The following is a 27,273-nucleotide window of genomic DNA, read 5'->3' as shown; positions in this document are numbered from 1 at the left end:
GGTCTGAACCAGGAGCACTTCACTCCTGATGCAATGGTATAAAAAAGTTACCACCACTGGATAAATGCAGCTCTGAAATTATTTTCATTTTTATTGCAAGTTTTATTGCATCCTCGTGTTACTTATTTATTTATTTAATCAAATTTTTATACCGCCCTATCTCCTGAAGGACTCAGGGCGGTTTACAGCCCGATAAAAATACAAATATAATACAAGATAAAACACTAAATTAAAAAACTTATTTAAATAGGCCAAGATTTAAAATTACAATTAAAATGATAAAACCCCATTAAAATTAAATTTACTTATTTATTAAAAGATGGTAAACTAGTATTGGTGGACCTGGGAGGTAAAGAAACTCTTCCTTTAATTTGCTAACCTTATTTTCTTTATATTTGAGGCACATATTAGTTAAGATAACATCTGTATTTTCAAATAATTAAAATCTATTGAACATACAAAAAATTATGAACTATTAGTCAATATTAGCTGAATAATGGTTTATTAAGTTACAATTGGCTAAGGAAGGTTTGAACAACTCATGAACTAGCAGCATTCTTTTGCAGCCACCAGAGTAGCTCTGAAAGAGGTGAGCCCAAAACATTGATCAGCTGATCCAGACATCTTGATGTTTTGAAGAGAACAGCAGTGAAGATAATCATAAGTCAATGTGAGTAGATTTCTGAGATCTGGATGAGTAACAATAGATTATGTTACTTTACTTATATACTACAAATAAAAACTGGCTTTATCACTATGTGTCTTTATTATTGTAGCAGCAAATTAAAATAACTGTACAAATTAAAGAGAGTTATACGTTCTACATCATTTAGCATTGGGAAAATCAAAGTTATTACAGACCCCTCACATCCTGGACATAAAATGTTTCAATTTCTACCCTCAAAACAACGCTATAGAGCACTGCACATCAGAACAACTAGACACAAGAGCAGTTTTTTCCTGAACGCCATCACTCTGCTAAACAAATAATTCCCTCAACACTGTCAAACTATTTACCAAGTCTGCACTACTATTAATCTTCTCATCGTTCCCATCACCCATATCCTTCCACTTATGACTGTATGACTGTAACTTTGTTGCCTGTATCCTTACAATTTATATTGATATTGTTTCCTGATTGCTTATTTGTACCCTATGACTATCATTAAGTGTTGCATCTTATGATTCTTGATGAACGTATCTTTTCTTTTATGTACACTGAGACATATGCACCAAGACAAGCTCCTTGTGTGTCCAATCAAGCTTGGCCAATAACAAATTCTATTCTATTCTATTCGATTACTGTGCCAAAGTACAATTAAGAGCATATGGCTGATGGCAAGGATATTAAGTACTAATGCAAAGCATCGATCTATTCTGCCTATTTGGCCTGGGATATTCATGAATTAATGTAAATGAATTATACTTAGTAAATTAACAGGAGTCCATGAATAAGGTTCTTTGCTTTCCTGATGAAAACATGACAGCTGAGCTTGTCAATTGAAAGGTCGGCAGCTCAGCGATTCGAATCCCTAGTGCTGCCGTGTAATGGGGTGAGCTCCCATTACTTGTCCCAGCTTCTGCCAACCTAGTAGTTTCAAAAGCACGTAAAAATGCAAGCAGAAAAAATAGGGACCACCTTTGGTGGGAAGGTAACAGCGTTCCGTGCAGCTTTGGCATTGAGTCATGCCGGCCACATGACCACAGAGACGTCTTCGGACAGCGCTGGCTCTTTGGCTTTGAAACGGAGATGAGCACCGCCCCCTAGAGTCGGCAATGACTAGCACATATGTGTGAGGGGAACCTTTACATTTACCTAGGAATAAAATGTTTTAAATCAGCTTGAATAGGCTTTGTAGTGTTTCTCTTAACTGATTTATTCAATTATTTATTGAATATATCAATGAAGGGAACCCACTACTTCATTGAGTTATGTGACGATTGCTGAATTAGGAGTTTCATTGATGTGTCATATTGAATTGCTATAAAATTATTGCATCAAGGGCAGATTACAAACTATTTTTATGCAATATTATTATACTATATTGAGGTGGGCAGTTCCTTTTTTGTAGCTTTCACTACCACTCCTCCTGCCCTCCCCCTCACCATGGCACTGTGATTTCCTACCATTATAGGGTCATAATCACATGAATTTCATAGGGTAAATTCTATATGTAGATTCTTTTTAAAAAGAAAATAAGTCTTCACACAACTGAAAAAATATACTCACCACCCAGCCCAATTTGCATGACTGCCTTGTTCATTTTAACTGTGTCCTTCCTATGTTGTTGCATATCCCTTCAGTCACCTTATAGTATATATATTTGCTTAATATTTTCTGAATATTTGATCTGAAAATTAGCATGAAATAATGATTCAGTATAAATATTACTCTTGCTACTTCACCATATTTTTTGAATTTTAAGAGAAATGTCAAATTAGGAAATGAGCCATAACCCTCTGATGTACTAAATATAATGATACATAGCCCAAACAACTTGAAAGGAAATGACAAAGCATGCATTCTTTGTCATATGGACAGCATGATTAGCTTTAATATTCTATTTCAAAATAAGCTTTAATGTTGTAAAGAAAAAAATTAACTTGTTAACTTGACAGTACTGGCAGTTTAAAATACAGGAACAATTGACACCCGGAAATACAGATACATGACTTAAGCATTGATATGGAAACATCTTTTTTTAACTTTATACCACTTAAAGGTGGCATTTGATGTTAGGAACAGCTACCATATTGCACAAAACTCTCAGACTCCAAAACCTCTGGTAGAGGATTCAGGAAGACTCACAGAGTAAAAGTTTTTTTTAAAAAAAATTAAAAAATACATACAAATAAGTCCAGCTTTTCAGGTTGTAATGGGTGGTTATTCTACCCTATTTATATACCTTCTGTATGCCTTTGCTATTTTTAACCTGATTGGTAGACATTTTTGTTGCCATTGCTGATTATATGGATTACTATAGCACAGATTTGCTAGCCTTAAGATAAATACTATAGATTTTTATAGAATTTTCTAATAAGCTGCTTAGAATAAGGACTGATTATTTTTCATCACTTCAATGTTGACTCTTAGCAACCACATATATTTTAGATTTTCTCCAAGATTTGGCCCCAGTCTGATCCCTTGGTATCTTTTAAGGGTGCACTCAATGCTACTGTAATTGAGTCAATTCATTTTCCTGCTGGTTGACCTCCTCTTTCTTTCACTTTTCCTAGAGACTTCTCTGAACAGCAACTTCATATTACATATCTGAAGCATGATAATTAAAAGCTGGGTCATTTGTATGGGTTCTGATACTCTTCTATTTGTCCTACATAGTGGCTGTTACAGTCCTTGTACTGTCGATCCATGATGCCACAGGTGCCACGCGGAACCATCTCTGCAGGCACATGACCTGAAGCCCTGATCAGCTCCACTGCGCACTCCTGTGCACCTTTCATCAGCAAGCTGATTTTTGGGTCTCTGCCGGCAGATCCACTCGCAAGCGCGGGGGAGGTCACATTTGCATGCATGAAGGGGGGGGGGTTTGCGGTGCACCCCCCCACCCATTTTTGGTTTTAGGCGGCTTCTGGGGGCTCTGCTAGCACCAAAATGGGGGTTGCACGTGGGGACGGGGGACCACGTGGGCGTTGTGCGCATGCGTGGGGGGAGCATGGGGAGCGCGCATGCATGTGTGGGGGTGAGGCCTGCGGGGGCCATTGCATTATGGCTGTTGGCATGTGCATCTGTGCCATTGTGTGCGCACATGCACTTTCAACACCCGAGGAAAAAAAGGTTCACCATCACTGCTGTAGATGATTCCATTTTTTTTTCTGGAGCTGCTGGGTGTTTTGGTTTACTAATGATGTTTTGGTGAGCTTTAGTTGGTTTGTGTGTTATGGTGATGCCATGTGGTTTTAGTGGTCTGTTGGTTATTTCACCAATAGGCTCCTAGTATAATTTGAGTAATTAGTTGTAGGAATTAGTAATTAAAGAAAACGGAGGAATGAAAATCTTGCTGTGAAGAAAACTATTATTTTCAAAATTGGGATAATTGCTCTAGTGATAAAGCCATTGCATATTATTCAGTATTCTAATTACTTTATACAGTTGTCTAATTTATGATGGAAGCAATTAATTAGCCAACAGTGATGAAAGCATCATAGCATTGATGCAACATTGCATGCGCATTCAAAAGAAAAATAGCATGACTCTGCTTTCATAATTCTGGCAAAACCAGCAAGAAGTTGAAGGTCAGTGTTTATTAGGTAGCCAAATTTTTGTATTTCTCTCTTTGTCTCCTTCTTTTACATATATTATGCTCTTCCTATATTTCAAAATTATTAAGACTGTTGCTTTGTTAAAAGCAGAACAGTTATAAAGAAAATACAACTTGATCTGGCTGTTTGCATTAATAGATGTTGTAGGCACAGGTGAGAGCAAAATGTGGGCAGAGAAACAAGTATACGTTGCCAATCAGCTTGTGAAATGATGCACATATTTTTTTTCTCTAGGATATTAATGATTCTAAGATAAGGACAAGCTTTATTGGAGTTGACCTTGTTACAATGCTATCCTTATGTTCAGTTAAGAAAAACAAGAGTGAGTAGAACTGTTTCACATAGTGCTGTAGGCAGGAATGTCACGAGGCATTTTAAAATAGTCTCCTCAGGAAAAAATCATCATCATCATCAATCTCATGGCACTAAGGAAACACATTTTCTTGAGTGTTATGATCCTTTGAGTCAATCATGATTTCTGGTGACTTACATGGACCAGTCTACAAAGTTTTCTTGGCAACAACTCAGAAGTGGTTTCCAGTCCATTCTTGTCTAGTAAAATTCGTTTTTCTTCAGTAATATCTTTTAAAGATAATCTATCTATAGAGTGAGATACTTTTAAAAGTAACTTCTGGGTCCATTGTTCAAAAATATCCTTTAATATGATAATGTTAAACTACGATATATTGCTCCATTCTGTAGCAATAAGTGCTCTTTTCTTTAATTATAATCTTTAGTTTTTTTCTATTCCCTCTAGTATCCAGCCTTCAAAGCTCCATTCTCTGATTTTTTAAAAATAATTCTAAATGAAAACATTGTCCCACAGGAATGATTCTTATAAATTATCCCAAACCCCTCTGGATCCTTAGTCCATTTCCAAACTATACCCTTTTGATGTTTAGTTAGTTAGTTTACTTTATTGTCATTGCACCTTGTGCAATGAAATTAATTAAAAATGTTTTAAAATTCTTAAAGTTGTATTTAGATTTTTTCTCTAAGGATTGAACAAAATGCTACAGAATGTGTCAGTCTAAAGGTTAAAAAATAGTTTAAAAAAGTTAACAAGCAATTTCCAAAAGTGATTAGAAAAGGAAGTATGGGAATCCAATCCTTTTGAAGAAGTTAACCTAAGCAATATGGTTATTCCTTCATCTCCCAGAACTCTAAAACCCATTGAAGACTGTTGCCTTGCCGGCTTCTTGCAAGAAGCAACTGTCTGGAGCACCTGTAGATTATCTCAAGTCTCCTCTTTGTTCAAAAAATTATAAAGCTAGTCTATTTGCCAGTTCTTTATTTCACTAGTTGTTTCCACTTTGGCATTTCTTCCCCAAAAGTGCTCCTAGTCCAGTATGTTTAACTACTACACCAAAGTAATACTAACATAAAGTATTTTGACAGAAAAGCATAATTTCCTCAGATAAAAATAATCATCACCACCATCATCTTGTGCCATTAAGGAACCAATTTTTATAAAGATTATCTATCTATATTTCTAGAACCGAAGCTTACTTTATGTCTTTGGAGAAATATTTTCAACTTTTCAAATTAAATAGTTTGTCAAACTGAAGCATGATTATTATGGAAACAAACTTTATGAAATACAATTTTTGCAAGTTGGAATCTAGCAATACCTAAGAACGCTAATAGGAAAACTGGCAAAATGTATACTACCATACTTAACATAGTTAACATTTAAAATCCAGATGAAAAAAAATAGAGTGGATAATGCACTTAAATGGGTGAAAGTGGTAAATTCCAAATAGCAGTGAGTTCAAATATTTATGATAATCCTCCAAAATACTGTACTGAACAAACCACAATTTATCTATTTGACACAATGTACTTTAGACACTACCACATCACCACAAGTTTCATTTCCCAATATTTCCAAAGCAATTTGAAACTAACTGGCAATTGTCAGTTGAATATTGAAATGCACATGGCATGGAATCAGCTTTCTTTTCAACTGATAAATGGGAGGGAAAAAAAGGCAGGCAGGCAGGGTTCAGTCTTTTGAATTTAAAAAGAATGGAAACATCCAAGTTGTGTGTGAGTTGTGATGGTAAAAATGATAAATTCTTGGCAGTTTTGCAATTATGGGCTGCTGCAGCTGAAAGAGAATAATATTGACAGGACATTCTGTGGCAGATGGAAGCCCAGAAGTTGTGAGGTAAGAGGAATCAAAAGTAAGAAAATGGATTGCAAATGATAAACAACCATGCAAGAAAACACAAGCTTTGGTCTCCTTTTTTTTGCTGTGTTTATTTAATAAAACAGAACAAAAGAGAAAAATGATCCAAAAAAATCAGTAACAATAACATATATAAGGGTTTTTCAAACATATACAGTTATGTGTTATGCAGTGTATGCATCTATTTGTATGTTTATGGAGTGAGAAACAGTGCTCCACTCAATGATTTCAGGAAAATTTCACTGTAATTGTCCATGCAGAATCTATGTAAGCAACTTATTTATATGTGACAAGTAGCAGATTTTCAATCCCCTGAATAATTAGAGCCATAATTTCATCCCATTAGTCTCTTTTGTTCCAGATGACCAGTAGAAGACTAAGTAGTGAGATGTCATTTATTTATCAAACTTGCACACTCCTAAAAAATCTAGTGATTCGCAATAAAAGTTTACATAATTAATCAAATCAATAAAATTTCAAAATCCATTATACAAATCATAAATAACAATAGCAAAGATAATATAAACTTTCAGATACAAAAAATAACAAAATCACAATATTAAAACTAGATTGCTAAGGGAGAAAAGCGTGTATGTAAAATAAGTCTTCAGACTCTTTAATAAATCAAAGAGAGTTCCATAGGTCTGATGCTGCAGTGAAAAAAAATCTAGTCATAATCAATTGTAACTAGTTCTGTCTCTGAGGTACCAACTATATAAAACGCCTCAAGGATAATGAGAATTCTTATAACATAAAAGGAAAGCATTACTTTCAGAAATGCAGGATTCTCCCAAAATTGTTATTCAAGTTGAGGCATAAATAAATGCATAGCTAATAGACTGCAATGGCTTTGCTAAAATAACTTTAGAAAAAATAGGCATCTTAATGTATAACTTGGTGCAGTATGTTTTTCATTGGTTCTAAATCAGTTTTAGAAATTGATACAGAACAAGCAATGTTTATTATTTTTAAATAATACACATGAAGCTCAATCTAGTTTACTCTGCCACCTACTGGCAACACTTAATAGTTTGCTCTTGATGTTGATTTAAATTGGAAAATTATGAAATATTTAATTTAAAAGAGGGAATGCAAGTTTATCAAGCAAAAGTTCCACTTGTAAGGAAATAAAGCATAAGTTGCTACAATATGAGTCCTTAAGACATACATGGTACCATGCTAGTATAAGCCAAACTACTACCTCTTTAGTTATAGTTATATAAAGTTATTTTTATAGTTATATAAAGTTATATTAGAGAACTACACAGCTGATGACCCGTTGGATCATCCTTTCAGAGTTGTTTCTTAGCTAATTTCCTTCAACAGAGACAGTTTCTAGTGTACTTGCCCACGGCACAACTGAAGAACTAGTTGCGGCCTGGGAACGGGCCGCGACTGGGGCTTTGGACCGTGTCGTGCCTTTGCGGCCTCTGACCTGGCGTAGATCTCAATTGGCTCCTTGGTTCTCTGAGGAGCTGAGAGAGATGAAGCGTCGGAGAAGATGCCTAGAGAGTACTTGGAGGTCTAGCCATTCCGAGGCTGATCGGACACTAGTGAGATCTTTTACTAAGATCTACCTAGTGGCAATGAGGGAGACGAAACGTTCCTACGTTTCCACCCTCATTGCATTGGCAGATAACCGCCTGGCTGCCCTGTTTCGGGTGACCCGCTCCCTCCTTCATGAGGAGGGGCGGGATGACCCCCTGCAGGGACGTGCTGAGGAGTTTAACGGTTATCTATACAATAAAATCATTCAGCTTCGGGATAGCTTAGACCAAAATTGCGATGATCCAGGTGGGATGACGGAGACACGTCTTGTTGAGGTTGTTTGGGATGAGTTTGAGTCTGTGGCTCTCGAGGATGTGGACAGGTTGCTGGGGAGGTTGCATGCAACCACGTTTACTGGACCCGTGTCCTTCCTGGCTGGTGCTGGCTACCCAGGAAGTGACACGAGGCTGGCTCCAGGGAATTATAAATGCTTCATTGTTGGAGGGGGTTTTCCCCGCTGCCTTGAAAGAGGCGGTGGTGAGACCCCTCCTCAAGAAGCCTTCCCTGGACCCAGCTATTTTGGGAAATTATCATCCAGTCTCCAACCTTCGCTTTGTGGCGAAGGTTGTAGAGAGTGTGGTTGCATGGCAGCTTCCCCAGTACCTGGATGAAGCTGTCTATCTAGACCTGTTCCAGTCCGGCTTCTGGTCCGGACATAGTAAGGAGACAGCTTTGGTCGCGTTGGTAGATGACCTCTGGAGGGCCAGGGATAGGGGTTGCTCCTCTGCCCTGGTCCTATTAGATCTCTCAGTGGCCTTTGATACCATCGACTATGGTATCTTGCTGCACCGGTTGGAGAGCTTGGGAGTGGGAGGCACCGTTTATCGGTGGTTCTCCTCCTATCTCTCCGACCGGTCGCAGACGATGTTGACAGGGGGGCAGAGGTCGACCGCGAGGCGCCTTACTTGTGGGGTGCCTCAGGGGTCGATTCTCTCGCCCCTCCTGTTCAACATCTACATGAAGCCGCTGGGTGAGGTCATTAGTGGTTTCGGGGTGAGTTACCATCTGTACGCCGACGATATGCAGCTGTACTTCTCCACCCCAGACCACCCCAACGAAGCTGTCGAAGTGCTATCCCGGTGTCTGGATGGGGAGAAACAGACTCAAGCTCAATCCCTCCAAGACGGAGTGGCTGTGGATGCCGGCACCCCGGTACAGTCAGCTGCAACTGCGGCTGACTGTGGGGGGCGAGTTATTGGCCCCAATGGAAAGGGTGCGCAACTTGGGCGTCCTCTTGGATGGGCGGCTGTCGTTTGACGATCACTTGGCGGCCGTCTCCAAGAGGGCTTTTTACCAAGTACGCTTGGTTCGCCAGTTGCGCCCCTTCCTTGACCGGGATGCCTTATGCACGGTCACTCATGCTCTTGTCACTTTCCGTTTGGATTATTGCAATGCTCTCTACATGGGACTGCCCTTGAAGTGCACCCGGAGGCTGCAGCTAGTCCAGAATGCAGCTGCGCGGGTAATAGTGGGAGCAACCCGTTGCACTGGCTTCCTGTGGTCTTTCGGGTGCGCTTTAAGATTTTGGTTACCACCTTTAAAGCGCTCCATGGCTTAGGGCCCGGGTACTTACGGGACCGCCTGCTGTTACTCTATGCCTCCCACCGACCCGTACGCTCTCACAGAGAGGGCCTTCTCAGGGTGCCGTCCGCCAGACAATGTCGGCTGGTGGCCCCCAGGGGTAGGGCCTTCTCTGAGGGAGCTCCTACGCTTTGGAACGAACTTCCCCCTGGTTTACGTCAAGTGCCTGATCTTCGGACTTTTCGCCGGGAGCTGAAAAAACATCTATTTATTCAAGCGGGACTGGCCTAATTAAATTTTAATCTGGGGTTATTTATATTTTTAGGGTTTTTTAAACTATTTTAAATGTTTTAAATGTTTTAAATTTTTGGCCATTTTGTAATATGTTTGTTTTAGTCTTGTTTTAATTTATATATTGCACTTTTTATTTGGCTGTACACCGCCCTGAGTCCTTCGGGAGAAGGGCGGTATAAAAATCGAATAAATAAATAAATAAATAAATACTATCTTCACTGGAAAAGCTGGAATACATTCAAATATGTATTTGCCTTGAAAATAGCCCATATCGAACTACCGTATTTTTCGGTGTATAAGACATACCTTTTTACCCCAAAAAAGAGGGTGAAAATCTGGGTGCATCTTATACGCCGAATGTAGCCCCCCCGCCCTTCGGAGGTTGTCAGCCTAAAATCCCCGCTACTGCATTTTCCTGAGGACATGCAGCTGTGCGATCTGCATTGGGGAGGAAAACGTGACGCATGGAGGCGATGCTCTTGCAAAGTGGGCACTTCTGCGCGAGAGGTGTAAGGCTAGGTGGCTCGCCACCCGGGCTGCCCCTTCTCCAGACGACCCAGGCTGAGGGCAGTCGGCTTCTGCTCCTTGCCCAGGAGGCGGATCTGGCGAGGAGGAAAGAGAAAGTGAGACTGTGGAAAAGGAGGAGGAGGAGGGGTGTGTGCGGCTCTGCAAATTGATTTGGGAAATTGAGGAGGAAAACACCGGAAAACGCAATGCATGGAGGCAACACTCTTTTTCCTCTCCGACTGCCCGAAGCAATTTGCAAACCTGAGCACCGTCCTCCTCCTTTTCTGCGAATTGCTTTGGAGAACTGAGGAAAAAAACGCCAGAAAACGCCATGCAGGGAGGCAACGCTTTTTTTCCTCCCTGATTGTCCAAAGCAATTCACAAAGCCGTGCACCGTCCTCCTCCTTTTCTGCAGTCTCACTTTCTCTTTCTTACTAGCCAGATTCACCTCCCAGGCCAGGAGCAGAAGCTGACTGCAGAAAAGGAGGAGGAGGGCATGCGGCTTTGCGACTGCCCTCAGCCTGGGTCATCTGGAGAAGGGGCACGCCGGGTGGCGAGCCACCTAGCCTTACATCTCTCGTGCAAAAGTGCCCGCTTCGCAAGAGCATCACCTCCATGCATCACATTTTCCTCTCCGATGCAATTTGTACAGCCGCGCATCCTCATGAAAACGTCTTGCATCTTCAAGGAACTGGTGGCTTGCTGGGTGCTGCGCAGGAGGTGTAAGGCAAAGCACTGCCACCCAAAAACTGTTGCTGCGATCTCTGCTGCCTGGAACCGCCCGAAAACGTGATGCTCTTTCTTTGCCTCTGCACATCCCATTTTTGGAACTGGGGAGGCAGCGGAGATCTCCAGACGGCAGAAATCACGGCAACAGTGTTTTTGGGTGGCAGTGCCTTGCCTTTTGCTCCCTGCACAGTGCCTGCTTCGCCAAGCAAGTCCTGACCTCCGCGCTTCCCCAGGCCGCTCCCGTTATCAAAATCCGAATGGAAGTGAGGACGCCGTTGATCCTGACGCTGGTAGGCAGAAGCAGAATTCTTGTTTCCCCCACCAAAAAAAATTAAGGTGTGTCTTATACTCCGGTGTGTCTTATACACCGAAAAATACGGTATATAGTACAGTCAAACATCAGCATGGGAAATGTTTTATGATATTTTGTATTATATGTTTTATGATAATTTTTATGCCATAACATTGTTATAAAATTTGCCAAATTTCAATTCCACAGGAGTTATGAATCCTGGATTTTGGATGCATTTTTATATTAGTCCATTTGATGTTATCTTGGTTCAAAACATTTTGCCCTACTGGCACACCATTTCACTCAATTAAAAGTTACAGGAAAGAAAATTTTAGTAGTGTATAGATAGTTAATAAATTATTTCATGATAATCTTCCCTTTCCCTTTTATTATAATGATTTCATATACATAAATCAAAAACTATGCATATTTCTAACATCTATTAATACACAGACCTGTATTTTGGTAACCTTGGATCATTTTATTGTGTTTAAATTTGACATTTTCAACAATATAATTTCATTATAAGGCATTTTGTTATTACATAAAGAAGAACATGCAGGGCTGTGCAATAATGCAATTTAATAACCTGGGCTTCTGGCCACAGCAATGATTGCATGCTTACATCTACAAATTGCATATATTCTTAAAGAACAGCTGCTATTTTGCACAATTCCAAAAGTAATCATTAGCATAGTAAGTGGCACATCAGCTATTTTCTGCTCAATTTTACATCTGCTGAGTAATTTGAAATACAGTCAACTAGCAGCTCTTCTCTACAGAATGTTATTGTATAGTAAATTTAACCTTTCTTATTAAAAAGGAGATTATGGTTTCTAAAAGAATATGCTGAAAGGAAATCACCAGAATTGACTAAAATGTATGATATATTTTACTCTTTTTGAACAATTATTTGTTCCTAGTTGGAATTTAGTCCTATGCTTTTGATACCTAGATTTAAATTCCTTTTAACTGATGAAACAAACTTGTGAGGAAATATGAGGAGGATCAGGCAACAGGCTATGTTTACAGGACTCTTTCCCAGGATTAATTTAACCAGAGTTTTCACAATTCAGTTTTTTGACTTTCTGTTACAAACTGAAGCATATATTAAAAACATGGGTTGGCTCCCACAATATGTTAAGCTAAAATGTAGTAGGACAGCTTGAGGTTTGGTGTATCATAAGAACATATCTACCATTTGGCAACCATTTATGTCATACGATTTTGTAAAGATAAACTACATGAAGTTTGAGCAATTTGAAACAAAAAAAGAGGTATTTAAATAAAACAGTTTAAGTTACCTTTAAATAAGAATGAACAAATACAAGGTATATTTATATTTGCCTTTCAGAAGAGTTGTACATGGACTTATGACCACAACTGAGGACAACATTTCCATTGCTAAGTCAGATTTCATTTTTCTTGCACAACTCTGGCTCTATTTGGAACCTCAAATTATTCTTCTGACAGTTGTTAAATGAATTATTGCAGTTACGTTACTTACACAGTTAAGTGAATCTGGCTTCTCCATTGACTTTCTTTGTCAGAACGTTGCAAAAGGGGATAACATGACCCCGGGACACCACAATTGTCATAAATACATGCCAGTTGCCAAGAGTCTGAATTCTTATCATGTGACCATGGGGATGTCACAACTGTTTTAAGTATGAAAACTGGTCATAATTCACTTTTTCCAGTGGTGTTATAACTTTGGTCCCTAAACGAATTGTTGTAAATTGAGGACTACCTATATAGGCTTGACATCTGACAGGCTTATCAGACATTTGACAAAAGGAGGACATGTTCTCCCTCCCCCGATTTTAGCCTTAAAATCAAATATTGTCTGGTATTATTTTGGACTGTTTTAACAACAGTAGCCATTAAACATTTAAGTATGTGCCATTGTAAATTGTTTCTTTTCCTTGTCTACTGAGATTCACAGTCTAGATTTACATTATTTCCTGATTCCAGTCCCTTGTTTCTTTCAGTCTGCACCTTTCATATCTATGATCACTGTAATCTGTAAACCATACAACTCATGTTTCTATGGTGAAGAAAAGTGTTATCCTGAATTCTTTACTATAACTAGCATGTTCTTGAAAATAAAAATATATTGGAAAGATTCAGCTGTAAAAAAAACCCCCGTTTTCTGGAAAAAATGATTTGATATGTATATAGGCCTAAATACAGTTTTTTTCTGTTTTAAATGTAATTTTTGTTGCAGATGCCAAGAGATTAAGCAGTTAGTGTGTCCTGGCTTTACCCCCATTTGTCCTCCTTTCCAATTCTCCAAATCCTCCTTTGCCTCAAGAGATACCTGCTAATCCTCACTTGCATCTCTTTCTGTTTACAACTAAGCAACGTGGAAGGGAAGCAGTATTAATTACACATTAAGGCCTTCACTATCCAGAAACACCCTGTGATTTCCTTGAGTCATTCAGTGCAGCCAAATAGATCAAAGGAAAAAGACAAAAAAAACTGCAATTAAAATCCAGCAAAGGGGGAGGGGGTTTAAAATAAATCAGTATGCAACCAGTTAACGTTTAGAGATAAAAAGCATAACAAAACAAACACTTCAAAAATGAACTTAACCCAGGTTTGTTTAAGAGAATGATCTGCCCAGAGGAAAAGATGGATAGGTGACTGGTGACTTTGTGGCCGCACCCAGAGGGAGGAACTACAGGGGAAGGGGGGTCCACGGCCATCCAAAAATCATCTTGGGTCATTCCTAAGTCTTGCCATTCATATCCACAGAACAATGCTGCCAAAGGAGCAGCTTTGGCAGCAAAATCAGGAGATTGTCAGCATGAGAGAAAAATTCTCTTACCATTCAGCAGCCATCTTGGGGGCAGGAGTGTGCTAGAATGCTGTTATTTTGATGAAACCTAACCTGATTTGAAACTTCTGGACTAAAATGTGTGCAGTGATTCTCCTGTGCGCTGCTTGGAGAGTATATAAAATAAAATTATACATATATACATACATACATACATATATATATATTCGTAGGTTTTCACGGGTATAGGTATGTAGGTCTTGGCATATTTGGGTCTTTTCCCATGTAAAGTTGAGAGTATCTTGGCAACGTTTCGATGAGGTCTCACCCATCATCTTCATGCTGGTGCTTTCGGCTTCGTGCTTCTGTGAGCAAAGCGTGGTTGGAGCTGCCGTCTCTCTGGTGGGGGTGGGGATACTGGTGGGGATGTGGGGAATACAATTCAGTATGGAAATAGAAGCTAACAACCAACTCCCCTTTCTAGACGTCCTAATCTACAAAAAACTCAATGGCTCCCTAGGACACACCATCTACCAGAAAAAAACACACACCAACCGCTACTTAAATGCACTATCACATCACCACCCTGCACAGATCAACTCCATAGCCAAGACTCTCATCTCCAGAACCAAACGCCTAGCCAACAAAGACCACCTGAAAACTGAATTACACACTCTCACAAATATATTAATCTCCAACAGATTCCAAAGAAACACAATTACCAATCTAATTTAAAGGGAGACATCGCCCAAGAACCAAGACACAGAACAAGACAACAGCATAGCCCTCCTCCCGTACATCAAAGGCACCACAGATAAAATCAGCAAAATTCTCCACAAACACAACATCAAGACAGCCTTCTGCACAGACCAAAAAATAGCCAACATCTTAAGAAACCCCAAAAACAAGATCCATCTAGAAAACCAAGGGGTCTATGAAATACCATGCAAAGTCTGCATACATACATTGGACATACATACATACATTGGACAAACTAACAGAACACAAGAACGCAGTCAGAAAAGAAGAAAAAACCTCCTTCCTTTTCCAGCACCTTAAAACCACAGGACATGAATTTGATTTTGAAGGAACCAAATTAATCTCCAAAACTGAACACTATAACAAGAGAATAATTATGGAAGCCATCGAAATAGAGAAACACCCCACAACATGAACAAATGGGATGACACCTCCCACCTACCAGAAACTGGCCTTAGTCAACAAACGAGTCCCAGCCACGAAAATTGACACCGGACCCAGGATAACACACACCACCACCAATCATCCTCACCAGATTCAAACTCAAACCCATCCCACAGATGAAACAAAACCACGATCCAGAAGCCAGACCATGCTGGCACCACTGGCTGCTGCGCCCCCCTCCGATCCCCACACAAAGCAAGCTGACACATGCCAGGAACACATGCCAGGACCTCGGACTCGGAGCCAGGCCAGGGCCTGGGATGCTGCATCACAACCATCTGCTCAAGACATCACATCACAGAATTCCAGAGGCCACAACATCAAAGCTCAAGAACAAAAGATAGGACCACACCCACACAGGATACTGCGAGGCATCCGACGAATCTGCAAACACCAACTCCATCCACCAATCAAGATGCAACCACACAGCCAACCAACCCGCTCACAGCAACACTCCCCACCTGTCCCCACCAGTATTTATAGAGAGACGGCAGCTCTGACCACGCTTTGCCCACAGAAGCACAAAGCTGAAAGCACCAGCCTGAAGATAATGAGTGAGACCTCATCGAAACATTGCCAAGATACTCTCAACCTTACACGGGAAAAGACCCGAAGCACGAAGCTGAAAACACCAGCCTGAAGATGATGAGTGAGACCTCGTCGAAATGTCGCCAAGATACTCTCAACCTTACACGGGAAGAGACCCGAAAATGCCAAGACCTACATACCTATACCTGTGAAAACCTACGAGAATATATGGCAACATTTCGTTGAGATCTCACTCATCATTTTCAGGCTTTGGCTTTGTTCTTATGTGAGCAATAATGCTCACATAAGAACAAAGCCAAAGCCTGAAGATGATGACTCAGATCTCATCGAAACGTTGCCTAAATACTTCCAATCTTACACGGGAAAAGACACGAACATACCAAAACCTACATACATATACCCGTGAAAACCTACGAATAAATATATATATTTAAATTATATTTTTATAACTACGAATAAATTATATATAAATAAATAAATAAATATAAATTAAAAAACAACAACACTGCCTCTTTAAATCTTGCTGGCAGGGACTGCTCCAGGAGGAGAATCAAGGCTGTGTTATAGTAGTGATCAGATTGCTACTAAGGCAGCATTGCCATGTGGCTACACCTTTAAACTGCCAGGGCTGGGAGAACTCTTTCGGTTCTTTTTTTCTTTATTTTGGCACGGTGGAGTCCCGGCCCAGCAGGAAGCTGCTAATTGCCTGGTGAGGAGGCAGGTGATTCCCACAGCCACAGCTGGTGCTGGGAGAGCAATTTCAGTGCAGAGGAGCCCTGGCTCAGCAGGAAGGCACGCTGATGATAGCCACCATTTTGTGGGTGGCGGCTATTTTGTCTGCAGCTTTTGGAGCAGTGAGGAGAGGTTCAGACGACCAGGCAGCAACATTGCAGAGGGGAATCACCTTCCTAGAGCCTGGACATCGCTGAGGAACCATCTGAAGTGCAAGTAAATCATGTTGCCGGATTCTAGGTGCTATTTCTGGCATTTGTGACCGTGTTGCCGGTCTCGCGCCATGTGTGGTGCTTTGCTGCTGCGTGCAATATTACACGCAATACAAGCCGTGTTGCCGGCTTGGCATGAATTCTGGGGACCTGATCTGCACAGTGAATAAAAAGTCTAGGATTTCCTAGCACATATATCCCCAAAAGTTTTCTGAGTAATCTAGCCTACTATTTTACTTCAATAATGACTAATACTAGTGATTCAGAGGGGTCTTCTTCCAGTCACCATCAGGCAGGGTGTTCTGCCCCTAAGAAGCCTAGATTACGTTCCACCAAGGTTGCTGTCAGTACCTGGGCCAAGCAGGCAAAATCCTCATCTGCAGCAGCTGAAAAAGATGCTCAAAGAAGGCATAAGGCGTCGGAGAATAATTTTGAAAAAACCCAGAAACTGGCTGGGACTCTTTCATGGGAGCCAGAGTGAGCCTGCTAGGGAGTTAAATCCAAGTATACCAGCACAAATGGCTCAGCCTAACTGGTCTCCTAATATGCCTCAGGAGTCACAGGAATTTAATGCTGTTCCCTTCCAGGAAAGGGCTGATCAAACTTCTTTGGTGTCTGCTTCAGGTTCAGTATCTGTACCTGATAACAGGCGTTCTGCTCCATCTGCCACGTTTACGCCCACAGCAGCTGGGCTACGCCCCCAAGAGTCTACAGGGCAGAGGTTATCTGCAGAATTGCGTTTGGCTATAGTGCAGACTATTACTCAAGGTATTGATGAGGCACTTGCTCAAAGAGGGCTGTTGGCTCCTTTGCAGCCAGGACCTTCAAGGTCTGAATCTCTGCATCATCATCATTCTCATAGAGACAGGGGTCATGTTGAGGAATCCCATTACAATCCCCATTCAGATTACAGCAAGGCCTCGCTGGAAGGAGAAGAGGAATTGGGAGATTTTGAATTTTCAGATGAGGAAAGGATTTCCCCAGATAGACCCACTTATTCGGGTCTATTCAGGCCCAATCTCTTTAAAACCTTGTTGCTTAAGGCCAAAGCGACAGCTAATATGGGTAGGATGGAGAGTTCTGCCACAGATCCTATGGAATCTCAGGATCTTTGTGCTAGCCTTTTTACAGAGCAGGTCACAACTCTTGAAGTTATTCCTTCCTGAAAATTTTTTATTGATGTAATTCAAAGGCAATGGGAGCAGCTTGCTTCAGTCCCTGCACCCAGTGGCATTGGTAAAAAGATGTACACAGCTGAAAAGGAGCTTGAGGAGCTTCTTCAAGTTCCAACTGTAGATGCCCCTTTGGCAAATTTGGCTTCAGCTGCTCTTCTTCCTTTTAATACGGCTGGAGGGTTGAGAGCTGAGGATAAGAAAGCAGAGTTAGCTACACGCAAAACTCACCATTGCCATTAATGGTAAATTAGATCTGCCACAGCAGCTTCATTTTTTTCTAGAACAATACTTCTATGGTTAATAATAATAATAATAATAATAATAATAATAATAATAATAATAATAATAATAATAATAATAATAATAATATTTTAATTTTTATACCACCCTTCTCCCGAAGGACTCAGGGCAGTGAACAACCAGGTAAAACAATACAATATATTATAATAAAAACTATTAAAAAAAACTTATTCCATATGGCCTAAATTTAAATGTAAAATACATAATATAAAAATAAACCCCATTTAAAAACGAATTAAAAACCCCTATTAAGCCAGTCCTGCTCGGAAGAATAGGTACGTCTTCAGCTTGCGGCGAAAAGTCCGGAGGTCAGGAAGTTGTCGAAGCTCGTTCCAGAGGGTAGGTGCCCCCACCGAGAAGGCTCTCCCCCTGGGGGTCGCCAACCAACACTGTTTGGCTGACGGCACCCTGAGGAGGCATGTGGTAGCAGAAGGCGGTCCCGAAGATATCCCGGTCCTATGCCATGGAGCGCTTTAAAGGTGATAACCAACACCTTGAAGTGCACCCGGAAGACCACAGGTAGCCAGTGCAGCCTGCGCAGGATTGGTGTTATATGGGAACCACGAGTGGCTCCCTCTATCACCCGCGCAGCTGCATTCTGGACCAACTGAAGCCTCCGGGTGCTCCTCAAGGGGAGCCCCATATAGAGAGCATTGCAGTAGTCCAGGCGAGAAGTGACGAGGGTGTGAGTGACCGTGCATAAGGCATCCCGGTCTAGAAAGGGGCGCAACTGGCAGACCAGGCGAACCTGGTAAAAAGCTCTCCTGGAGACGGTTGCCAAATGATCTTCAAAAGACAACCGTCCATCCAGGAGAACACCCAGATTGCGCACCCTCTCCATTGGGGCCAATGATTCGCCCGCAACAGTCAGCTGCGGTTGTAGCTGGCTGTACTGGGATGCCGGCATCCACAGCCACTCAGTCTTGGAGGGGTTGAGCTTGAGCCTGTTTCTCCCCATCCAGACCTGCACGGCCTCCAAACACCGAGACAACACTTCGACAGCTTCATTGGGGTGGTCAGGGGTGGAGATGTACAGCTAGGTGTCATCTGCGTACAGTTGATAACTCACCCCAAAACCACTGATGACCTCACCCAGCGGCTTCATATAGATGTTGAACAGGAGAGGCGAGAGAACTGACCCCTGTGGCACCCCACAAAGGAGGCGCCTCGAGGTCGATCTCTGCCCCCCTGCCAACACCGTCTGCGATCGGTCGGAGAGATAGGACGAGCACCACCGAAACACGGTGCCTCCAACTCCTAAACTCCCCAACCGTCGCAGCAGGATACCATGGTCGATGGTATCGAAAGCCGCTGAGAGATCTAGGAGAACCAGGGCAGAGGAATAACCCCTATCCCGGGCCCTCCAGAGGTCATCCACCAACGCGACCAAAGCTGTTTCCGTGCTGTACCTGGGTCGGAAACCGGACTGGAACGGGTCTCGCCACAAAGCGAAGGTTGGAGACTGGACGATAGTTACCCAAAACAGCTGGGTCCAGGGAGGGCTTCTTGAGGAGGGGCCTCACCACCGCCTCTTTCAAGGCAGTGGGAAAACACCCTCCCCCAAGGAAGCGTTGACAATCCCCTGCAGCCAGCCTCGTGTAACTTCCCGGGTGGCCAGCACCAACCAGGAGGGACACGGGTCCAATAAACATGTGGTGGCATTCAGCCGTCCATGTCCTCGGGAGCCACAGGATCAAACTCCTCCCAAATGGTCTCAACAAGACTAGCCTCCATCACCTCGCCCGAAACTACCCAGTTTTGGTCCAGACCGTCCCGAAGCTGAGCGATTTGTCAAACAGATACCTGCTGAAATCCTCAGCACAACCCTGTAAGGGATCATCGCACCCCCCCTGGTGAAGGAGGGAGCAAGTCACCCTAAACAGGGAGGCTGGGCGGTTCTCTGCTGACGCAATGAGTAGAAACATAGGCCCGCTTGGCCTCCCTCAATGCCACTAGATAGGGCTGGGTGAAAGACCTAACTAGTGTACGGTCAGCTTCAGAACGGCTGGACCTCCAAGCGCTCTCTAGGCGTCTTCTCCGGCGCTTCATCTCCCTCAGCTCCTCGGAAAACCAAGGAGCTGGTTGAGACCCATGCCGGGTCAGAAGCTGCAAAGGCACGACACGGTCCAAGGCTCCCGCTGCGGCCTGTTCCCAGGCCGCAACAAGCTCCTCGGCCAAGCCGTGGGCCAGATCGCCAGGGAACGGCCCAAGCTCCATCCGGAACCTCTCCGGGTCCATCAGTCGCCTGGGACGGAACCAACGCATTGGTCCCGTCTCCCTGCGGTGTTGAGCGGCGGTCCGAAAGTCCAGACGAAGGAGAGAGTGATCTGACCATGACAAAGGTTCAGTGACTAATTCTCATACTTCCAGATCACTCAACCACTGTCCAGAGACAAAAATCAGATCCAGTGTGTTTCCCCCAACGTGGGTGGGGCCGTCAACTAATTGGGTCAGGTCCATGGCCGTCATGGAGGCCATGAACTCCCGAGCCACCGTTGATGACATACCGGCTGATGGCAGGTTGAAGTCCCCCACGACCATAACCCTAGGGGTATCAACCGCCATCCCAGCTATCATCTCCAGCAACTCAGGCAGGGCTGTTGTCACGCATCAAGGAGTCAGGTACGCGATCAACAAGCCCACCTGCACCCTACGCCCCCACTTCACGTAAAGGGATTCACAGTGGCCTCCATCGGCTCTAGACTCTCTTTAATAACCACCGCCACCCCTCCACCCCTACCTTGGGCCCTCGGCTAATGAAATGCCCGGAAACCCGGTGGGCACATCTCCACCAGGGGCATCCCTCCTTCAATGCCCAACCAAATCTCCGAGATGCCCATAAGGTCTGTAGCCCCCCCCTGTATAAGATCATAAATCAGGGGGGCTTTATTTACTACGGACCTGGCATTGCATAACATCAGCCGAAGGTCCAAGCCCTGAGGAGACTGGCCACTCGGGGAACGGAAAAAGTCTGAGGGGCCGGAGCGCGCAATCGCTTTTAAACAGCGAGTGCGCACCCCCTGAACATGATACGGCCCCCCACTTCCGCCATATCTGCCTCTCCCACTTACTGTACTGATGGAACAGCCTGATGTTAAAGCAGATGCAGGCCAGGGCATCTCCTGAGGATACCCGCCTCCAACAAGACATCAGTAAATTGATTGCTGCAACAGAGTGTATGGCGGATGCGACTCTTAATGCAGCCAAATTTGCGTCTAGAGCTCTAGCATCTAATATCACCTCTAGACGTTTATTATGGTTACGCCAATGGCAGGCGGACATGAGGTCCAAATGGCGGTTGCTGCAGCCCCCTTTAAGGGACAGCAGTTGTTTGGGGAGGTGTTAGATCCCATTCTGGTAGAAGGGAAGGATAAACGCAAGGTGCTGCCTCAGACTTCTTAGAGAACAGACAGAAGATCTACTCCCTTTTACCACAGGCAGCCCTTTCGGACTGCTGAGGCGGGATTCTCCGCCTCCCAATTCCATAGACAGTATTCCTGCAGCATGGACAGATCACAGGACAGGTCAGCCTTTCGAGACAGAGCTCGGCAACTGCAATCTAGACGCCCTATAGGGGCGCAGGTGGACGGCCTTACTGCCGTTCAAAGTAACTCATGGGCTCAGGCTCCCATTGGCGGCAGGTTAAGGGTGTTTGCTGACCAGTGGCGGGCTACCACCACAGATGCTTGGGCTTTACAGACTGTAAATCTTGGACTGACCCTGGAATTTTATTACAGCCCCCCACGATGATTCATTCAATGTCCTGTTTCCAGAGATGTCATCAAAAAGGCCATGATGGAGGCCGAGATACAGCATTTTCTGGATATCAAGGCCATAGAACCGGTGCCAGTGGGGCAGAGAGGGTTGGGGTTTTACTTCATCCTCTTTCTAGTTCCCAAGAGTTGGGCGGCCAAAGAACTATATTGAACCTAAAGAAACTAAACATTCATATAAAGTACAAAAGTTTTTTTTAAAGTTTTTTATTTTTCTTATACACGTATTATAAATGTACATTTTCTTACTCATAGATAATCATACATATTCTCTCTAAAGAAAGCACAAAAATAAAACTTTTTAATTACCTTTGGAGTTGCTCTTCTACCCTCTTTCCCTTCGTTTTACAACAAACCTTCTTCTCTTTTCCCTCCCTCCTTCTCCTTTCCTCTTTTTCTTTTCCTTTCCTCCTTTCCTTCCTCTTCCTCTCCTTCCTCATACCTCCTCCTTCCCTTTCCTCTCCCCCACTCCTCTTCTTTTTCCCTCTTTTCTCACCTTCTATCCTACTGTTATCCCCTAACTTATCTTCCTCTCCTTTTCCTTCCTTCCATCCCTCTCTCTACTTCACCTCCTCTTTGTTACCTTCTATTTCTCTCTTCTTTCTTTCTTCCTTGTTGTATATTATTTCCCTTGTTTGGTATCCGAGCAACTCCAATTTTCTGGTAATACATACTTTCTTTTCTATTTCTTTTCTATTTTACCCAATCCAGCATTTCATGGTTGTACATTTATATCTATTTTTCTCTTTTTCATTCCCCCTCCCCATCTTCCATCTATTTTGGCGATATCTGGGTTTCTATTTCTTAATTACCTGTTTTCTCATTTCTTTTCCATTTATTAACATTGTTTATCTGTTTATTGACTTTTATTTCTATCTCTTTTCTAACCATACATAAAATCTTTCCCATGTCTTAAAATACACTGATTCCTCTTTATCTTTTATTCTTAAAGTTAATCTATTCATTTTCACACAATCAAGTTCTTTTTTTATTACTTCACCTTCTGATGGGATTCTCTCTAATTTTTGCAGTTTTGCGCAAATACAAGTCTCGCTGCTGTTATTACATGGATAATTAAATACATTTCTTCTTTGCTATATCATTCTGGCAAAATACCCAATAAGAAAATTTCTGGCTTCAATTCTATGGATTTGTGTAGCATTTCCTTTAACCATGTCTGTATTCTAAACCAATATTTTTTTGCTTCTATACATATCCACCATATATGATAATATGACCCCGGCAAATTCGAGCATTTCCCACATTTAGCCGATTTATCTTTAAACAATTTTGCTAGTCTTTCTGGTGGCATGTGCCATCTATAAAACATTTTATATAGGTTTTCCTTATATGCCATTGCCATTGTCAATTTATAATTCTTTTCCCATAGTTGTTGCCATTTCTCTAATTCTATTGCATAACCAAAATTTTTCGCCCATGTTATCGTTTCTTTTACTTCTTCATCATCTAGTCTAACTTACAATAAGTAATTAAACAATTTTTTAATCATTTTTTCATCCTTATCAGTCAGTATCTGATCCAATTCTGATTCGCCCAAATTAAAACCATATTGTCTTTATCGTATCTTGATTGTATTTGCAATCTTGTGTACCAATCAGTCTCAATCCCTTGTTTTTCTAATTTTTGCTTCTGTTTTAACTCTCCCTTCTCAGTTAAAATGTCTTTATAACATATAACATTGTTCATATTAATCATATTCGGATGTATCAATGCTTCTATTGTTGAAAGCCACATTGGTATTTCCATGTAGTGTTTTTCTTTCACTCTCTCCCATATTGTTAATAAGTCATTTCTTACACAATGTCTCTGAAAGTATCCATGTATCCTATTTTTGCCATACCATAAGAAAGCATGCCAACCTAGTTGCAAATCATGTCCTTCCAAAGTCAATAGTCTTGTATTTCTCAGTAAAATCCATTCTTTAACCCAGGTTAACATTGCTGCTTGGTGATAAAGTTCCCAGTTTGGTAGGCCAAATCCTCCTCTAGTCTTAGAGTCTTGAAGCACTAATATTAATTCTTGCTTTTTTCCCTGGCCATATATATTTCCACATCATCTTATTCAAAGTCTCAAAATATTTCTTCTCCAATTTTATCGGAATTGTTTGAAAGAAGAACAAAATTCTCGGCAGTACATTCATTTTAATTAACACTATTCTTCCGTAACAATAGTTGCAAATTTTTCCATTTTTCCAAATCTATTTCAATTTGGTTCCTCAATTTATAGTAATTATCTTCCTTCAATGTAATACATCTTGAAGTTAATTGAATGCCCAGATATCTCACTTTCTTCACTATTTGAATGTCTAACTTCTGCATTAGTTGCTTCTTTTGTTTTTCTCTCATGTTTTTGACTATAATTTTAGTTTTATCTTTATTTATTTTCAATCCTGCTACCTCTCCATATTCCTCTATTTGTTGCATTAACTTTAAATTTGTTTCCATTGGTTCTTCCATAATGAATACTAAATCATCCACAAACGCTTGTAGCTTGTATATTTCTTTTTTAATTTTCATTCCTTTTATTTCTTTATCTTGTCTTATTTTTCTATTTAAAACCTCTAACGTCAAAATAAATAACAATGGAGATAACGGACATCCTTGTCTAGTTCCTTTTCTGATATCTACTTTTTCTGTCATTTCGCCATTTATTATTACCTTTGCCGATTGATCTTTATATATAGTCTTAACCATGTTTACAAATCTATCCCCAAAATCCATCTTTTGTAATTGTGTAGTCATAAATTCCCAATTCACATTATCAAATGCTTTCTGCACATCTAAAAATAACAACGCCATTTGTTTTTCTGAGCTTCGTAATATTCCAACGTATCCAATATTATTCTTATATTATCTCTAATTTGTCTTTTGGGTAGAAAACCATTTTGATCTAAATGTATAAATTCCTTCAACAACGTCTTCAGTCTTTCCGCCATAATTGATGCAAATATTTTATAATCTGCATTTAATAATGAAATTGGTCTATAATTCTTTATTTGTTGCAGGTCTGATTCTTCCTTTGGTATAAGAGTTATATATGCCTCCATCCATGACTTCGGTGCCTTGGCTTCTATTAGTAAATCATTGAATACTTGTAGCATTTTATCACTTAATATATCTTGCAATTCTTTATACAATTCTACTGGTAATCCATCTGGCCCTGGGGTTTTTCCATTTTTCTGTTTTTTAATCCCCTCTATCATTATATTATACCATATATATCACTTTTCAAAACAATCTCCAAGGTCGCTTTGTTTCATCTTCTATACAATATTCCCATTTAATTTCTCTATCACCACTAGATGATAGTGCTGCTTATTTAAAAGTCTTTCTTTTTTCCACTTTAAACTTTCAAAGCTGAAATTTAAATTTAAATAGCAATACCTAACAATTCATTAGCCATATAAAGTCTCTTCGTCCAATCTGCTTTCAATCCATTAAATTTGCTTTAAATTTACTGTGATTAGTTTTTAGTTAGTATTTATTTCTGGCTTCCTCTCTTCTGCTGCTGTTCTGGAAGTGGGGAGGTGGTCTTATTTATCTGCCTCCTCTTTGCCATAACTTTTCAAAAATCTTTTTAAAGTTTGAGAGATAAAAATATAAAAAGAATCTTGTTTTCAAGACTTCCATTTCTCACCCAGATAATTGCCTCGCTCTCTTTCTTTCCTCTTTCCGTGTGGCTGCTCCAGCTTTTGACAGCTCCTAATGGCTGTCTTCCTTCGCAGCTGGGTTGAAAGCAAATACTGGCGCTCCAGGGAATTTGCGACTTCCCTGTTCACACCAGCCTGTGCCCCTGTTTTTGCTGTCTCTACAAGACAGCTATGACTCCCTGGGGAATCCCCTAAACAGCTGGGATATTAGCGTTCTTCAGGAGCCCATGAATTCACACTGTGTCACCTTTGCTGGCCGCACCCCTCCAAAGTACAAAAGGTTCAAGATGCAATCCCTTCAGTCAATCCTGGGTTGCATCAGACAGGGAGATCTCTTAACATCAATAGATTTCAAGGAGGCATACCTCCATGTTTCCATCAGGCTGTCCCACAGGAGGTTCCTGAGGTTTCCATATGCAGGCCACCACTGGCAATACCGAGCTCTACCCTTCGGCCTCTTGTCAGCCCCTGTCGTGTCCCACTCCTCCGCTGACGGCCGGGTCGGGGAAGTCCGTATCAGGCGTGCCTCTGCAGCTCTGCCAAAGTCCTAGCAAAGTTCTCAAGGCAGGCAGGAGACCAGGAAGTGACTTCAGCAATCTAAGGTAGACTTTGCCTGACTCAGAGAATGCCAGAAAGCAGATCCTTTATATACACATGGGGTGTGGCTCCATGACTCAGCACTTATCCAGGCCTGCCCCTCCCTTCCTTTTGCTGACGCCGCCTATCAATTCTCCTGAAGCGAGGATATCTCCAGGCTCCAGCTGTTGGCAATTCACATTCCTCAGGCTCACATGCTGTGGGGGAGGGGGAGGGGTCTAGTTGCTCTGTTTGCCTGGGCATGGAGCCAGGGCTGGGGGCTGGAGGCACGTCAGGCCCTTTGTCTTGTTCGGCCTGTCTGGGCATGGTGCCAGGGCTGGGGCCTGGAGGCATGCCAGGACATTCCTCAGCGTTAGGCAGGAGATAAGAGGAACCCGGCTGCGGAGAAAGTGAGCGAGACACAACAGCCCTGCAAACCTTTACCAAGTTGCTGGACGTAGTAGCAGCACATCTGCGGGCGCAACATATCCGCCTGCAGTGTTATCTCGATGATGTACTAATTCAGTCATCATCCCTCAGGCAGGCAGAACTGGACCTTCAAGTCATGTTGCAAATGCTCCAGGAACACGGTTTTTCCGTGAACTGGGACAAAAGCCAGTTGACACCATCCACCAGGCTTACCCATTTGGGGGCGGTGATTGACACTCAGTTATCCCAGGTCTTCCTATCCCAGGAACACAGAGACAGCTTGAGGGAGATGGTAGTTCAGGTCCAGTCCCTACAGCTAGTTCCCTTGTTGATTCTTTCCCAGTTATTAGGGGAAATGATTTCTTGCCTAGCGATAGTCCCATGGGCTCGTTTACATACAAGGGCCTTACAATGGCTCCTCCTGCCCAGTGAGAGGTCACAGCGCAGCAACTCACTAGGCAAGATCAGGGTTCCTCTACAGGTCCTTCGCTCCCTGGATTGGTGGAAGTCAG

At 42.0% G+C, this 27,273-nt stretch overlaps 1 long non-coding RNA gene across 2 annotated transcripts in view; it reads right to left on the bottom strand.

The window, feature by feature from the left end:
* Positions 1-508: 508 nt before the first annotated feature.
* Positions 509-27,273, bottom strand: part of LOC131202175 (uncharacterized) — a 39,998-nt gene continuing 13,233 nt past the window's right edge. The window contains exons 3-5 of one of the 2 annotated variants that reach the window (XR_009156086.1): positions 2,231-2,351; positions 1,640-1,816; positions 509-689 (exon numbers count right to left, since the gene is read on the bottom strand). This is a non-coding gene — a long non-coding RNA (uncharacterized LOC131202175). The remainder of the gene's footprint in view (positions 690-1,639; positions 1,817-2,230; positions 2,352-27,273) is intronic. The other variant, XR_009156087.1, reaches the window with a different exon arrangement.

The sequence above is a fragment of the Ahaetulla prasina genome, chromosome 7 (assembly GCF_028640845.1).
Source record: "Ahaetulla prasina isolate Xishuangbanna chromosome 7, ASM2864084v1, whole genome shotgun sequence".
NCBI lineage: Eukaryota > Metazoa > Chordata > Lepidosauria > Squamata > Colubridae > Ahaetulla > Ahaetulla prasina.
The sequence above is the reverse complement of the archived record's forward strand: the minus strand, read 5'-3'. Positions and strand labels throughout refer to the sequence as shown.